This window comes from Neomonachus schauinslandi, chromosome 9, assembly GCF_002201575.2.
Source record: "Neomonachus schauinslandi chromosome 9, ASM220157v2, whole genome shotgun sequence".
In the NCBI taxonomy this organism is placed as follows: Eukaryota; Metazoa; Chordata; class Mammalia; order Carnivora; family Phocidae; genus Neomonachus; species Neomonachus schauinslandi.
The window spans coordinates 109,972,042-109,987,754 of record NC_058411.1 but is presented as its reverse complement, the minus strand read 5'-3'; positions in this window follow the sequence as shown (position 1 = coordinate 109,987,754).

Here is a 15,713-nt window from a genome sequence, read left to right as displayed (position 1 = left end):
TAAGATTAATCAATACAGGCCATGACAATTGTGTTTCATATACTTTTTTTTCCCCACTAAGAAAGAAAATAAGTAGGAACTGGGTACTTTGTTAAAATCATTCTGTATTTTTTCTTATAAATAAATAAACCCTGAAAAATTGAAAATTAGTATCCTTTTATTCCAACTGTTAATAAATGTATACATAAATACATATTAACCAGTTTCAGTGAAATGTTTACTTGTTGAATTTTTTCATTACTTTTCACTCTGTATATAAATCTTTACAGTCCTCACGGTTGTTTTTAAAAATCCTTTTTGCAAAAAAAAAAAAAAAAACCTTTTTGCAGCAGTCCGTGTGTGTGTGTGTTTTCCTGCATTTTTCAAAGAGATTTTTAAAGTGAAAAAGTCTGTGAGTCTTGCTTATTTTCACAATAATTACTGTACCTAACCACATCCATGTTATGTCTTCTCTACCACAGTAACTACTTATATTTTTTCATGATTTCAAATGTTTCAAGCAAATGGAAAAGTGTAGAGAATAAAATAATAAACACAGTATAACCACCACCCAAATTTACCACATCTCAGTAGTTATATTTGCTTCAGATTTTTTTAAAAGAGATGAGATGTTATATATGTCCCTTTCCCAGTCCCTTCCCAAAATAACCGCTTTCTAGAATTTATTTTAAATCTCATTTTCTTTGGAGTATCTGATACTTAGCTGTGATTTTTCTTCATTGTTAATCATTTTTTATAGCTCACTTTATAGCAAATTAGGGATATTTGAGAAGGCACCCCCAAAAGAGACAGAGAGAGAGAGAGAGAGAGAGAGAGAGTGTGTGTGTGTGTGTGTGTGTGTGTGTGTGTGTGTGTACCAGCCGGCAGGCAGACACAGGCTGGGAAGAGGGGCATCTCTGCTGTGCTGGGGTGCTGCTGAATGTAAGAGAAAGCATGTTGGAGGTATCTGGATAATCTATTATAAAAGAGAAGATGTTGAACATAGGAATTTTGAGAGAACTATGTGGATGTTTAGACTCACATAAATCAGAAATTTGAATGAAGATGCTTGTGAAGATCCATCTAGGGGAACAGTGCTTCTTCATTTTTATGTGCTTTCTGTGTCAGGCACTGTTATAAGTACTTTATTGGATATTAACTTATTTAACCCCCTTCCTAACCAGTGAGTTAGGTATCAATATTATCCTCACTTTTTATTTTACTTTCTATTAGCTTCAGACAGATAAGGAAACAAAGATTAAATGGTTACACAGTTAGGCTGAGTCAGGATTTGTACTTAGGCAATATGGATCGAAGCTCACCTGGTTAATTCTACCTTACACTGCACCCAGCCATTAGCCACTACCCCACACCGCACTCTTCTGCTCTTGGACACTATGCTCAGGCACATGGATAGAGCTGAGTACTCAGCTATATCTGGGCTCTAGTCCATTTCCTCTCGCCTTGCTCTTCAAACCTTTTCCTTATGAATGGTTCCTTTCTCTCTGCACACAGGCATAATATGTCAGTTTTCTGCTTTTAATTTTTCAAAATCGCCCCCTTGTCCAATTCACTTAAGGTATGCTAGTTTTCCCCTTCAAAATGGGGTGTCTCTTGAGCTCTGCATCATTTCCTGACATTCTACCTGTATTAGGACTCCTTGAGTTGCAAGGAAACAAACTGGTTTAAGCAAAAAAACATAACATTGACTCATGTAATTGCATACGTCATGTAACAGGAGTCAACAATTATATGATCCTAGGAATAAATCTAATAATATAGAGAGAAAATTATTAAATTTCTGAAAGACACAAGAAGACCCAAATGTAAATAGGTAACATGTTCATGAGTGAGAAGACTCAACATTGTAAGGATTTAAATATGATCTGTAGATTCCATGTGATTCAAATTAAAATCCAAGTTTTAGTTTTTATGCTACATTGGTCTAACAGGTAACAGTTTGTTCAAAATAATATATTTGGTTATTATAGCTTATAAATGAGATAAATGATAGTAATGTTATCACAGATGGGAGGGAAGAATTGGAAATACTCTGTTATAAGGCTCTTGTACTACTTGTGAAGAAGTATGGTGTTATTTAAAAGTGGGTTTGGATTAGTTGTAAATGTATTTCACAAGAACTAGAGCAACCACTAAAAAGAAAGTGTAACTGATGGGCTAATAAAGGAGAGAAAATATAATCATAAAATCCCCAATAACCACCACCCAAATTTACCACATCTCAGTAGTTATATTTGCTTCAGATTTTTTTAAAAGAGGCAGGAAAATAGAATACCAAAAATAGAAACAATGAAGAAGGGCAACAAATGGAAAACAGTAACAAATATGTTAGATAGTAATCTAGCTTTACCAATAATCAGTTTAAGTATGAATGGTCTAAATACACCAGTTAAGGGTGCCTGGGTGGCTCAGTCGGTTAAGCGTCTGCCTTTGGCTCAGGTCATGATCCCAGGGTCCTGGGATTGAGCCCCACAACAGGCTTCCTGCTCAACGGAGAGCCTGCTTCTCCCTCTCCCTCTGCCCCTCCCCCAACTTGTGTGCTCTCTCACTCACTCAAAATCTCTTTTTAAAAAATTTAAAAATAGGGGCGCCTGGGTGGCTCAGTCGTTAAGCATATGCCTTCGGCTCAGGTCATGATCCCAGGGTCCGGGATCGAGCCCCGCATCGGGCTCCCTGCTCTGCGGGAAGCCTGCTTCTCCCTCTCCCACTCCCCCTGCTTGTGTTCCCTCTCTCGCTGTGTCTCTCTGTCAAATAAATAAAATCTTTAAAAAAAAAAAAGTTTAAAAAAATATTTTTTTAAATAAATACACCAGTTAAAAGACAGAAATTGCCAGAGACGATTAAAAAAAATAAGACCCAACTACATCTTGTCTGTATACATCTGCTTCTCCCTCTCCCACTCGCCCTGCCAGGCTAACAGTAATGGAAAGAAAAGCTGGAAAGGTGATACTAATTTCAGACAGAGCCAGCTTGAGAGCAAGGAAAATTATCAGGGAAAAAAGGGCATTACATGATGATAAAGGAGTCAATTCCCCCAAGAAGACATAATCCTTAATGTGTGTGGCCTAACAATAAAGCATAAAAGTATATGAGGGAAAAATTTATGAAACTGCAAGGAGAAACAGATGCACTATTACAGTTGGGAGTCTTCAACTTTATCAATTGAAGACTCAGTAACTGACATTCAGCACATAGAAAATCAGTAGTGGCATAACATCATTTAACATAATTTAGCATCATCAGTCAACTGGATCTATACATTCCTCTTGAATTTACATGGAACATTCACCAAGATAGACCACATTCTAGGACATAAAACACGCCTTAACAAATTTTTAAAAGTTGAAGTCATACAATGTATGCTCTCAGACCACAAAGGGATTAAATTAGAATCCAATAATAAATATAGCCAAAAGTCCTGAAATATTTGAACAACATAGTTCTAAGTAACACACAGGTCAAGAGAAATTTTAAAAATATTTTAAAACTAAATGAGGGGTGCCTGGGTGGCTCAGTCAGTTAAGCACCTGACCCTTGATCACAGGGTTGTGACTTCAAGCCTGGTGTTGGGCTCCACGCTGGGCATGGAGCCTACTTAAATATATTTTTATATATTATATAAAATACATATATTTATATAGTTAAATATATATAAATTATATATAAAATATATGTGTGTATATAAATATTTATATGTATACATATATATAAACTAAATGAATATGAAAATACAATTTATCAAAGTTTGTGAGATGCAGGAAAAGCAGTACTTAAGAACTTACAACACTGAATACAGATTAGAAAAGAAGAAAGATCTGAAATCAATAAGCTTTCGCCTTAGGAAACTAGAAAAAAAATCCAAAGTAAGCAAAGAAAGGAAATAATAAGAATTAGGGCAGAAATCAATGAATAGAAAAAACAGAGAAAATCAATAAAACCAAAACCTGCTTCTTTCAAAAGATCAATAAAATCAGTAAACCCCCAGCCAATCTAACCAAGAAAAAAAAAAGAAGACACATATTACTCTTAACAGAAATTAAAGAGGAGCCATCACTATTGACTTCATGGATATTAAAAGAATAATAAAGGAACATTATAGATAATTCTATACCCACAAATTTGATAACCTAGATGAAATGAACTGGTTACTTGAAAGACAATCTACCAGAATTCTCACAAGGGGAACTAGATAATCTGAATAGGCCTATATGTATTAAATTGAATCAATAATATTGTTCCAAAATAGAAAGCACCAGGCCCAGATGGGTTCATTGGTGAATTTTACCATACATTTGAAGAAGAAATTGACACCAGTTCTCTCCAATCTCTTCTTGAAAGTAGAGGGCAGGATTATCCTAATATCAAAACCAGATAAATACACTATAAGAAAGGAAAGCTACAAACAATCTCTCTCCAAACATAGATGCAAAATACTCAACAAAATATTAGCAAATCAAATCCAACAAGGTACACAAAGAATTATACACCATAACCAAATGAGATTTACTCCAGGATGCAAAGCTAGTTCAACATTTGAAAATCAATTAATGCAATCCATTGCAACATGTTAAAGAAGAAAAATTATATGAACATATCAACAGATACAGAAAAAGCATTTGAAAAAATCCCAAACCCATTCATGATAAAAACTCGCAGTAAACCAGGAATTGAGGGGAACTTCCTCAACTTGATAAAGGACATCTACAAAAAACCTACAGCTACCGGGCGCCTGGGTGGCTCAGTTGGTTAAGCGACTGCCTTCGGCTCAGGTCATGATCCTGGAGTCCCGGGATCGAGTCCTGCGTCGGGCTCCCTGCTCGTCAGGGAGTCTGCTTCTCCCTCTGACCCTCCCCCCTCTCATGTGCTCTCTCTCTTTCAAATAAATAAATAAAATCTTTAAAAAAAAAAAAAAAAACCTACAGCTACCATCATACTTAATTGTGAAAAGCTAGATGCTTTCCCCCTAAGAGGAACAAGGCAAGGATGATGCCTTTCACCACTCCTGTTCAACATTGTACTAGAAGTCCTTGCTAATGCAGTAAGAACAAGAAAAGGAAATAGATATACAGATTGGGAAGGAAGGAATAAAACTGCCAATGACGTTATTGTCTATGAAGGAAATTTAAAAGAATCAACAAACTCCTAGAACTAATAAGCAATTATGGTAAGGTTTTTAGGATGCAAGACTAATATACAAATGTCAATTGCTATCCTATATATCAACAATTAATAATTGGAATTTGACATTAAAACACGACACAATTTATATTAGCACCAAAAAATTAAATATGTACAAGATCTATATGAGGAAAAGTACAAAACTACGATGAAATCAAAGAAGATTTAAGAGGTATTCCATGTTCTTGGATAGGAAAATTCAATATTGTTATCAGTTCTTCCCAATGTGAACCATAGATTAAACGTAATCCCAGTCAAAATCCCAGCAAGTTATTTTATGGACATTTACAAACAGATTCAAAGTTTTTATGGAAAGGCAAAAGACCCAGAACAGCCAACACAATATTGAAAGAGAACAAAGCTGGGAGGTCTGACAATGTCTAATTTCAAGACTTACTGTAGTCAACATAATCAAGACAGTTGGCATTTGGTGAAAGAAGTCTAGACAAATAGGGGTGCCTGAGTGGCTCAGTCATTAAGCATCTGCCTTTGGCTCAGGTCATGATCCCAGGGTCCTAAGATCGAGCCCTGCCTGGGTAGCTCAGTCATTAAGCATCTGCCTTCGGCTCGGGTCATGATCCCAGGGTCCTGGAATCAAGCCCTGCATCGGGCTCTCTGCTCCGCGGGAAGCCTGCTTCTCCCTCTCCCACTCCCCCTGCTTGTGTTCCCTCTCTCGCTGTGTCTCTCTCTGTCAAATAAATAAATAAATAAATAAATAATCTTTAAAAAAAAAGAATAGACAAACAGATCAATGGAATGGAATAGAGAACCCAGAAAGACTAACACCATATAATCAATTGATCTTTAGTGAAGGACTAAAAGCAACTTAATGGAGAAAGCATGTTCTATTCAACAATGGTCCTGGAACAACTGGACAACCACATACAAATAAAAAAAAAAAAAAAAAAAAGAGGGCGCCTGGGTGGCTCAGTTGGTTAAGCGACTGCCTTCGGCTCAGGTCATGATTCCGGAGTCCTGGGATCGAGTCCCACATCGGGCTCCCGGCTTAGCGGGGAGCCTGCTTCTCCCTCTGACCCTATCCCCTCTCATGCTGTTTCTCTCTCTCTCTCTCTCAAATAAATAAATAAAAATAAAATCTTTAAAAAAAAAAAAGGAACATCCAACATTAGTTAATATAATACAGCATATTAATAGAATAGAAGACCCACATTCTTATCTCAATAGTCACAGAAAAAGCATTGGACAAAATAGAAAACATAGTTATAATGAACGCCCTCAACAATATACTAATAGGAAGGAATTTCCACAACCTGATAAAGAATATCTAAAAAAAAATCTACAGTTGACATCATACTTAATGATGAAAGAATAAATGTTTTCCCCTAATATTGGGAACAAAGCCAGGATTTCCATGCTTCGCTCTTGTATTAAAGATTATAGTGGAGAAGGGCGCCTGGGTGGCTCAATCCTTAAGCGCCTGCCTTCGGCTCAGGTCACGATCCCAGGGTCCTGGGATCGAGCCCCACGTCAGGCTCCCTGCTCAGTGGGAAGCCTGCTTCTCCCTCTCCCACTCCCCCTGCTTGTGTTCCCTCTCTCACTGTGTCTCTCTCTGTCAAATAAATAAAATCTAAAAAAAAAAAGATTATCCTGGAGGAGAATCAAATGTTTCAGTTTTCTGAATTTCATGAATTCAATTTTGGTAATGCTTACTGCAGATGTGTGCTATAGACATTTATGTAATAATAATATAGCATATACTAAAAACGAAAGTGCCTAAGGTAGAGTTTATATATCATAGTATGATCATTATGAGTAATGCCACCATGTAGGAGAAACAACTCCCCTACCACAGACTTGGATTCCATCAATATCTTATTTTTTATATATATAAAAAGAGGAAATTGGACTAGATATAGCTAAACTTTGTTGGGTCCTATAATTCTGTGATTATTTCCTTGATGATTTATTTTGAAATACAACTAAAATATTAAAACATCTTTTAAAAACAATTGTATTGGAAGTTCTAGTTAGTGCAATTAGGCAAGAAAAAGAAAGGCATACAGATTAAACAGGAAGCAGTAAAACTGTCTTTATTTGCAGATGGTGTGGTTGTTCATGGAGAATATCCAATTGAATCTATAAAAAAGCCACTAGAACTTATATTTGAGTTTAGCAACATTGCAGGATATAGATCAATATACAGAAATCAATTACATTTTTATATACAAGCAACAAACTACTAGAAATTGCAATTTTTAAAAAAGATACCATTTGCAATTAAAAATTTGAAATTCAGGACACCTGGGTGGCTCAGTCGGTTAGGCGTCTGCCTTCGGCTCAAGTCATGATCCCAGGGTCCTGGATCGAGTCCCGCATTGGGCTCCTTGCTCAGCAGGGAGCCTGCTTCTCCTTCTGCCTGCCACTCGCCCCTGCTTGTGCTCTCTCTCTGACAGATAAATAAAATTTTTAAAAAATTGAAATTCAACAAAATATATAAAAAACCTTATACACTGAAAACTACAAAATATTCTTTTGAGAGAAAAGCCTAAACAAATGGAAAGACATACTTCCTTCAACAAGCAAAAGTCTCAGTTTTGTTAAGATGTCGATTCTTCCCCATAATGATGTGTAGATTCAATGCAATTCCAGGCAAAATCTCAGCAGGCTTTTTTGCAGAAATTGGCAAGCTGATTCTAAAATTTATATGGAAATGCAAAGGTCCTAGGATAGCCAAAACAACTCTGAAAAAGAGCAAGGTTGGAGGTCTCACACTGATTTCAAAGATTATAGTAAAGCTACAGTAGTCAAGGCAGTGTGGTATTGGCATAAAGATAAAGAAATAGATCAATGGAGCCATATAGTCCAGAAATAAACAAACACATATTCATACCATTGATTTTTGACAAAGGCAATTCAGTGGAGAAAGGATAGCCTTTCTCAACAAATGGTGCTGACACAAATGGATATCCATATGCCAAAAAATATATATATCTTTTAATTAGCTCAATCCATATCTCACACCATACACAAAAATTAACTAAAAATGATGCATAGAACTAAATGCAAGACTGAATGCTATAAAACTTCTAGGAGAAAACATGGAAAATCTTTGTGTCCTTGGCTTAGGCAAAGATTTCTTAAATATGCCACCAAAAGCATTATCCATTAAATTACAAATTGATAAATTGTTCATCATAGAAATTAAAGCTGAAAACTGCTCTTCAAAAGTTACTGTTAAGAGAATGAAAATATAAGCCACAGCCTGGCAGAAAAAAATCTTTGCAAAGCATAAATTTGACAAAGGATTGGAACTAATTAAAGAATATCTAAAGAACTCCCAAAGCGTAACAAGAAGAAAACAATGCAATTTTTCTTACTGGGTAATAGATTGCGGTAGATTGTAAATAAATGCATGAAAATATTCTCAACATCATTAATCACTAGGGAAATGGAAATTAAAACTATAATGAAATATCACTACATGCCTATTAGAATGATTAAAATTTAAAAGACTGACTATAAAAACTGTTGACAAGAATGTGAAAGAACTTGAATTCTCATAACACTGTGAGGATGTAAAATGTAACAACCACTTTGGAAAACAGTTTGACATTTTCTTAAAAAGTTAACCATACACCTGTGATGTGATCCAGCCATTCTACTCCTTGGTATTGACCCTAAGAGAAAAATAAATATATGCCTATAAGGAGACTTGTACATGAGTGTTCATAGCAGCTTAGCTTGTAATAGCCAAAAACTGGAAATAACTCAAATGTCCTTTAAAGGTGAATGGATAAACAAATAGTGGTGTATACATACAATGAAATAGTACTCAGCAATAAAAAGGAGTAAACTATCCATGCTCACAACAACATGGATGATTCTAAAAATAATTTGCTAAGTAAAGAAGCCAGAAAAAAAAAAAAAAGAGTACATACTGTATGTTTCCATTTATATAAAACTATAGAAAGTACAAATTAATCTATACTGGCAAAAAAATATATCAGTGATTGCTTGAGGATGGGATAGGCAGGAAGGAGCGGAAGGGAGAAACAACAGGAACACAACTAAACCTTTGAATGTGATGGATCTGCTTGCTATCTTATTTGTGGTGATTTCACAGGTTCATATGTCAACATTTATCAAATAATATATTCTAGGGGTGCCTGGCTGGCTCAATTAGTAGAGCATGTGACTTTTGATCTTAGGGTTGTAAGTTTGAGCTCCACATTAGGTGTAGAGATTACTTAAATAAAATCTTTTTTAAATTATATATTCTAAATATGTGCATTTTATTATATTCAATCATACCTCAATAAAGCTATTTTATTTTATTTTTTTAAAAGATTTTATTTATTTATTTGACAGAGAGATAGAGAGCACAAGTAGGCAGAGAGGCAGGCGGAGGGAGAGGGAGAAGCAGGCTCCCCGCCAAGCAGGGAGCCCCATGCGGGACTCGATCCCAGGACCCTGGGATCATGACCTGAGCCGAAGGCAGCCGCTTGACCGACTGAGCCACCCAGGCACCCCAACAAAGCTATTTTAAAACACGCTATCACCCTATAACCCCCCCCCCCAAAATACTACCATTTGGGGATGAATCCATGCCTGTACAACCAACATGTATTCAGTATCTATGCAGGAAAAAGCAAGGGAAGGCAATGAGAGGTATAATATTCTTTTTTTTTTTTTTTTTAATTTTTATTTTTTTATTTTTTTATTTTTTTTTTATTTTTTTTTTTTTAAGATTTTATTTATTTATTTGAGAGAGAGAGAACGAGAGACAGAGAGCACAAGAGGGAAGAGGGCAGAGGGAGAAGCAGACCCCCTGCCGAGCAGGGAGCCCGATGCGGGACTCGATCCCGGGACTCCAGGATCATGACCTGAGCCGAAGGCAGTCGCTTAACCAACTGAGCCACCCAGGCGCCCGAGAGGTATAATATTCTTGAGAATAGGAAAGCCCACAAATCACTGACAGAAAGTAAAGGTAAGTACAATCTGAGAATCACTCCAAAACTAGGAGGAAGTCATGCAGACTCAATTTGCAGGCGAATGCAAAGGATCTGCAGTAATTTCTGGAGATGTTGAAGTGGTCTGACTGCTTATAATATCTTGATACTAACAAATCAAAACTTCCTTCCAGGACAAAGCCAAACTGAGAAGAAACTGATGGGAGTAGAATCCAAATAGAGCTGGGCAGGGACTATAAGGGCAAAAGACAGAGAAGGCCCTGATAAAAGTGGGTGGGACAGTGGAAGATGCAGGTCTCAGAAGTCAGAGGCCATATTTTCATTATTTCTTTAAGGAAAAATAAAGAAAACTCTATAGCTTTGAAGCTAAAATACCTATTCTTCCCATTGTTCCTTGTAGTCAGAAAAGCTCATTGCACTCAAACATGAGCAATTGAAACCGATCTCAGCTGAATCCCATAGTCATAATAAAAAAGAAAAGAATATAATAATGTCCCCATTGACAATGAAAGCATGGAGGAAGGATTTACCCAGAAAGAAAAAAAGAAGAAAACCATTAAGAAAATGAAAAAAATTATTAAAAATCAGTATAAGAATTAGAAAATTTCAGAAATGTGATAACAGGAAAAAATTAAGATTTTTTAGAAGTCAGTTTACAGAAGTCAGGAAAGAGAATAAACTAAAAGTTATTTCTGAAATGAAAACTAAATGAGAAGGAACCCAAGAGAAAATGACAATGCCTAATATTTTCAGACAAACAAGTTTCAGTGAAGGACTTTTTTCAAATACAGAAGAAAGAGATAAAAATGGATTTGAGAGAAAGTGATAGAAAAAGAAGATAGTCAAAGAAGATCTAACATTTGTATGATAGGATTTACTGAAGAGGAAAACCAAAGCAATGGAACAGAATATGTACTAAAACTATACTTTAATAATATTTTTCTCGGGATGCCTGGGTGGCTCAGTCAGTTAAGCGTCTGCCTTTGGCTCAGGTCATGATCTCAGGGTCCTGAGATCAAGGCCCTCATCAGGCTCCCTGCTCAGTAGGGAGCCTGCTTCTCCCTCTGCCTTCTGCCCCCCCTTGCTTGTACTCTCTCTCTGACAAATAAATAAAATCTTATTTTATTTAATATAAAAAGGCTTCAAACTACAGGTTGAAGAGACACACATGTACCTGGAAGAACAAACCCAGATTGACCAACACAGAAGAAATGGTAACACACATCTGCAATGCCAGTGCTGGGCCCTTATCCAAAGATGGTTTCTGTATACTAGCCCTATGTTGTTTACTCCTTCAGACGGACTAGGACCTACTAGCCCAAAAGCCCACTGCCAACAATTTTACACATTGAAAAGCTTTATTTGTTTTTAACTTTTTTTTAAGAGATTTTATTTATTTGTCTGAGAGAGAGAGAGATCATGAGCGGGGGGCAGGGATAGAGGGAGAAGCAGACTCCCCACTGAGCAGGGAGACTGATGCAGGACTCGACAGGACTCCAGGATCATAACCTGAGCAAAGGCAGACGCTTAACCGACTGAGCCACCCAGGCACCCCACACTGAATTCTTTTAAAGATTGTTCAAATAAGCAGATTTTTAGCCATTTACAACCTGCCTGCTTTGTGTAATGTTAACCTTAAAAATAAAACTGCCAGTTATTTTACCAGCAAAATTGAGTTTATGCAGGAATAACAGAATTGTGATTCAGGACGAGCAAACTACAGCAAGCCCATAGGCAACTACAGTAAACAAAGGGGAGGAATGCTGTTTTGTAGAAGAAAGGGGCAGTTCTGGGAGGGCTGTGGAGTAAAACTGGGAGTAAAAAAAAAAAAAGCTCAGTGGAGTAAACTGGGAGTTTGCAGTAAAGTGGAATTTCATTGGCTGAGTTGTGGACAATCTTTTATTGGCTGGGCTCTTCCCCAGAGAGGAGAAAAACCTTTTCCCCTCCTTCTGGGGTAATAAAGTAGTATTGACTTGCAAGGTATGTCTCTTCCTGCTGGATCTGCAATCTACTAGGAGCATGAGAGCTCCCCCTGCTGGTTTCCTGACTCCATTCTAAAGTTGTTTTTTTTTTAAAGGTTTTACTTATTTGACCCAGAGAAAGACAGCCAGAGAGGGAACACAAGCAGGGGGAGTGGGAGAGGGAGAAGCAGGCTTCCCGCGGAGCGGGGAGCCTGATGCGGGGCTCGATCCCAGGACTCTGGGATCATGACCTGAGCCGAAGGCAGACGCTTAACGACTGAGCCACCCAGGCGCCCCTCCTGACTCCATTCTAAATGAGGCTTCATTTCATTAATTTTCATAATGCCTGTGAAACTGAAGCTGACATTAAAAAGCCATAAATAAGGGCGCCTGGGTGGCTCAGTTGGTTAAGCGACTGCCTTCGGCTCAGGTCATGATCCTGGAGTCCCGGGATCGAGTCCCGCATCGGGCTCCCTGCTTGGCAGGGAGTCTGCTTCTCCCTCTGACCCTCCCCCCCTCATGCTCTCTCTATCTCAGTCTCTCTCTCAAATAAATAAATAAAATCTTAAAAAAAAAAAAAAGCCATAAATAAGTAAAACCCCGGGGCTGTAAAGACCCTGAGCCACTGTTGAGCATCACGGAGACATGTAAACCCTCTCTTTGGTCTCCCTCCCATCAGGAGTTCTCTTGCTCTCCTCCCCTTCTGGGTCGTGGCTCCTGTGCAGGTGCCCTTGGAAGGTCTCCAGCTGGGAGAAACACCAACGCCCAGGAACCCCTTGCAAACCTGTCAAAGCGCCACACAAATAAAACTCATTGTGTGCTACTGCCACTCTGTGGTCATATCTTTTACATTAATCAACCTTGAAATCTTTCAAACTCACTATAGGCCAGCACCCCTGATTATTAAGTGAACCAGGTCCTACAGAAACCCTACATTGATTTGATTGGAGACATTACCAATTGGGTTACAGAGTCTCCCACCTGATTCTCAGGCTCTTGTCCTCTTCATCATAAGACCCTACTCAATGGTTACATCGCCTATTACTATATATTTTGGCACATGGTTATTACCACAACAGAAATAGATGGGGAAGTAAGGCACAAAACTCCTGGCTCAATCTGGGTCCTTGTTCCTTGTCACATCCCTTTCCTGATTCTCACTATTACTGTTCAACGTCCACAGGCCAGTCACATTGATTTATGAACTGTGTGCTCTTACTACTGTCTAGTCAATCTTAGTGTTTTGGGGCGCCTGGGTGGCTCAGTAGGTTAAGTGTCTGCCCTTAGCTCAGGTCATGACCTCAGGGTCCTGGAACTGAGCCCTGCATCGGGGCCCCTGCTCCACAGAGAGCCTGCTTCTCTGCCTCCCTCTACCCCTCCCCTGGCCTGTGCTCTCTCTCTCTCTGTCAGAAAAATAAATAAAATCTTAAAAAAAAAAATCTTAGTGTTTCCCTCCTTCCTAGGTCTGTAACAGTAACAAAATGTTGGGCAAAGATATGTCTAACAAGCTCAAAGTAAAAGAGAGTATGGATGGTGAAACAAATCAGAATTAAATGCAAATAGCTTGTGACCTGATTGTGAGGATAATTTTATGTTTTAAGGGTACGCTGTCATTGCAGACATAACCTCTATAAATCTTAAAATTCGGTATAACTTAGCCTCAAACCATATAACACAAGAACTGGTAGGAAAATCTATGTGTGCATATATGGCAAAATAGAAAGCCATAAAACTGTCAAGGGAGTTGTTGGAGAATGTGACCCCCTCTCCCATAATGATATTCCATGTAAAGGATGTAGATGTAGAGGATGTGCAAATTATAACTGAATTACTGCATATCTGTAGAACTTTACATCCCAGAAACAGAATCAGTATTTTATCAGGTTGGCAAGCTAAATACAAGTTTCAGCTTCCCTCTGCTCTCCCAAATCATACAAATATTATTATATATATTCCATAATTAGAGTGGGTAAAAGTATTGGATTAAAATCATGAGAAATTTCTCTAAGACAGAAATGAAATGAGTTAGGATTAAAGATAAAGTCTCACCCCAGGAAAAATTATTGCAGTAAGTGGGAATAGTTTCAGGGTATCTTACGGAGTGTATATACAGGCATGCCTCATTTTACTGTGTTTCACTTCATTTGCTTCACAGATACTGCATTTTTTTACAAATTGAAGGTCTGTGGCAACCCTGCATTGAGGAGGTCTATTGGCACCATTTTCCCAACAGCATTTGCTCACTTCATGTCTGTGTCACATTTTGGTAACTCTCATAATATTTAAAACTTTTTCATTATTATTATATTTGTTATGGTGATATGTGATCAGTGATTATGACTTGCTGAAAGCTCAGATAGTGAGTGGTTAGCATTTTTTAGCAATGAAGTATTTTTAATTATGCATTTTTAAAGACATACTACTATTGCACACTTAAGAGATTACAGTATAGTCTTTTAAAAAATATTTATTTATTTATTTATTTATTTATTTATTTATTTATTTAACAGAGAGAGAGCAAGAGAGAGCACAAGCAGGGGGAGTGGCAGGCAGAGGGAGAGGGAGAAACAGGACCTGGGATCATGACCTGAGCCAAAGGCAGACACTTAACCAACTTAGCCACCCAGGAGCCCAAGAGATTACAGAATAGTCTTAAATATAACTTTCATATGAACTGGGAAACAAAAAAAAATTATTTGGCCCAATTTATTGTGAGATTCACTTCATTACAGTGGTCTGGAACTGAACCCGCAATATCTCTGAAGTGTGCCTATATAGGGTAAAATCAGCATAATACCAGGTATACCAGTAAAATCAGAGTAGTTGCAACTACTACTACTAAAAAATTCTAGAGAGCCAATCCCTACCTTGTGCCAAGAAGCAAGTAGTAAAAAATTCAATAAAGATGAACATAGAAATTAATGAAATGAAAAATTACAACACAGTTAGTCAATAATACAAAAAGATTATTGTTTGGAAAATGCAAGCATTAGTCAACCATGATCGAGAAAAAAAAGGTGGGAGCACCTGGGTGGCTCAGTCGGTTAAGCATTCCACTCTTTTTTTCTTTTAACTTTATTTATTTATTTGAGAGAGAATGAGAGAGAGCACATGAGAGGAGGGAGGGTCAGAGGGAGAAGCAGGCTCCCTGCCGAGCAGGGAGCCCGATGCGGGACTCGATCCAGGGACTCCAGGATCATGACCTGAGCCGAAGGCAGTCGCTTAACCAACTGAGCCACCCAGGCGCCCAAGCATTCCACTCTTGATCTCAGTTCAGGTCTTGATCTCAGGGTAGGGAGTTTAAGCCCCATTTTGGGCCCCATGTTGGGGGGGGGGCCAAAAAAAAAAAAAAAAAAAGGAAAAAGAAAAAAAGAGAGAAAAAAACATTAAGAATGAAAGACAAGATATAGCTGCAGGAATAGAAGAGATGAAAAATTGAGAAATATTAGGTTAAATATTGTGCAAATACATTTAACACTACAACACAAGTTTTTAAAGGAATTATTAATTACCAAAACTGAATCATGAAGAAGTATGAAGATATTTGTGTGGTACCAGATATTTGAATGGAAGAGACGCACCAACCAAAACACTAAGCCTTTTTTTTTTTTAAAGATTTTATTTATTTATTTGACAGAGAGAG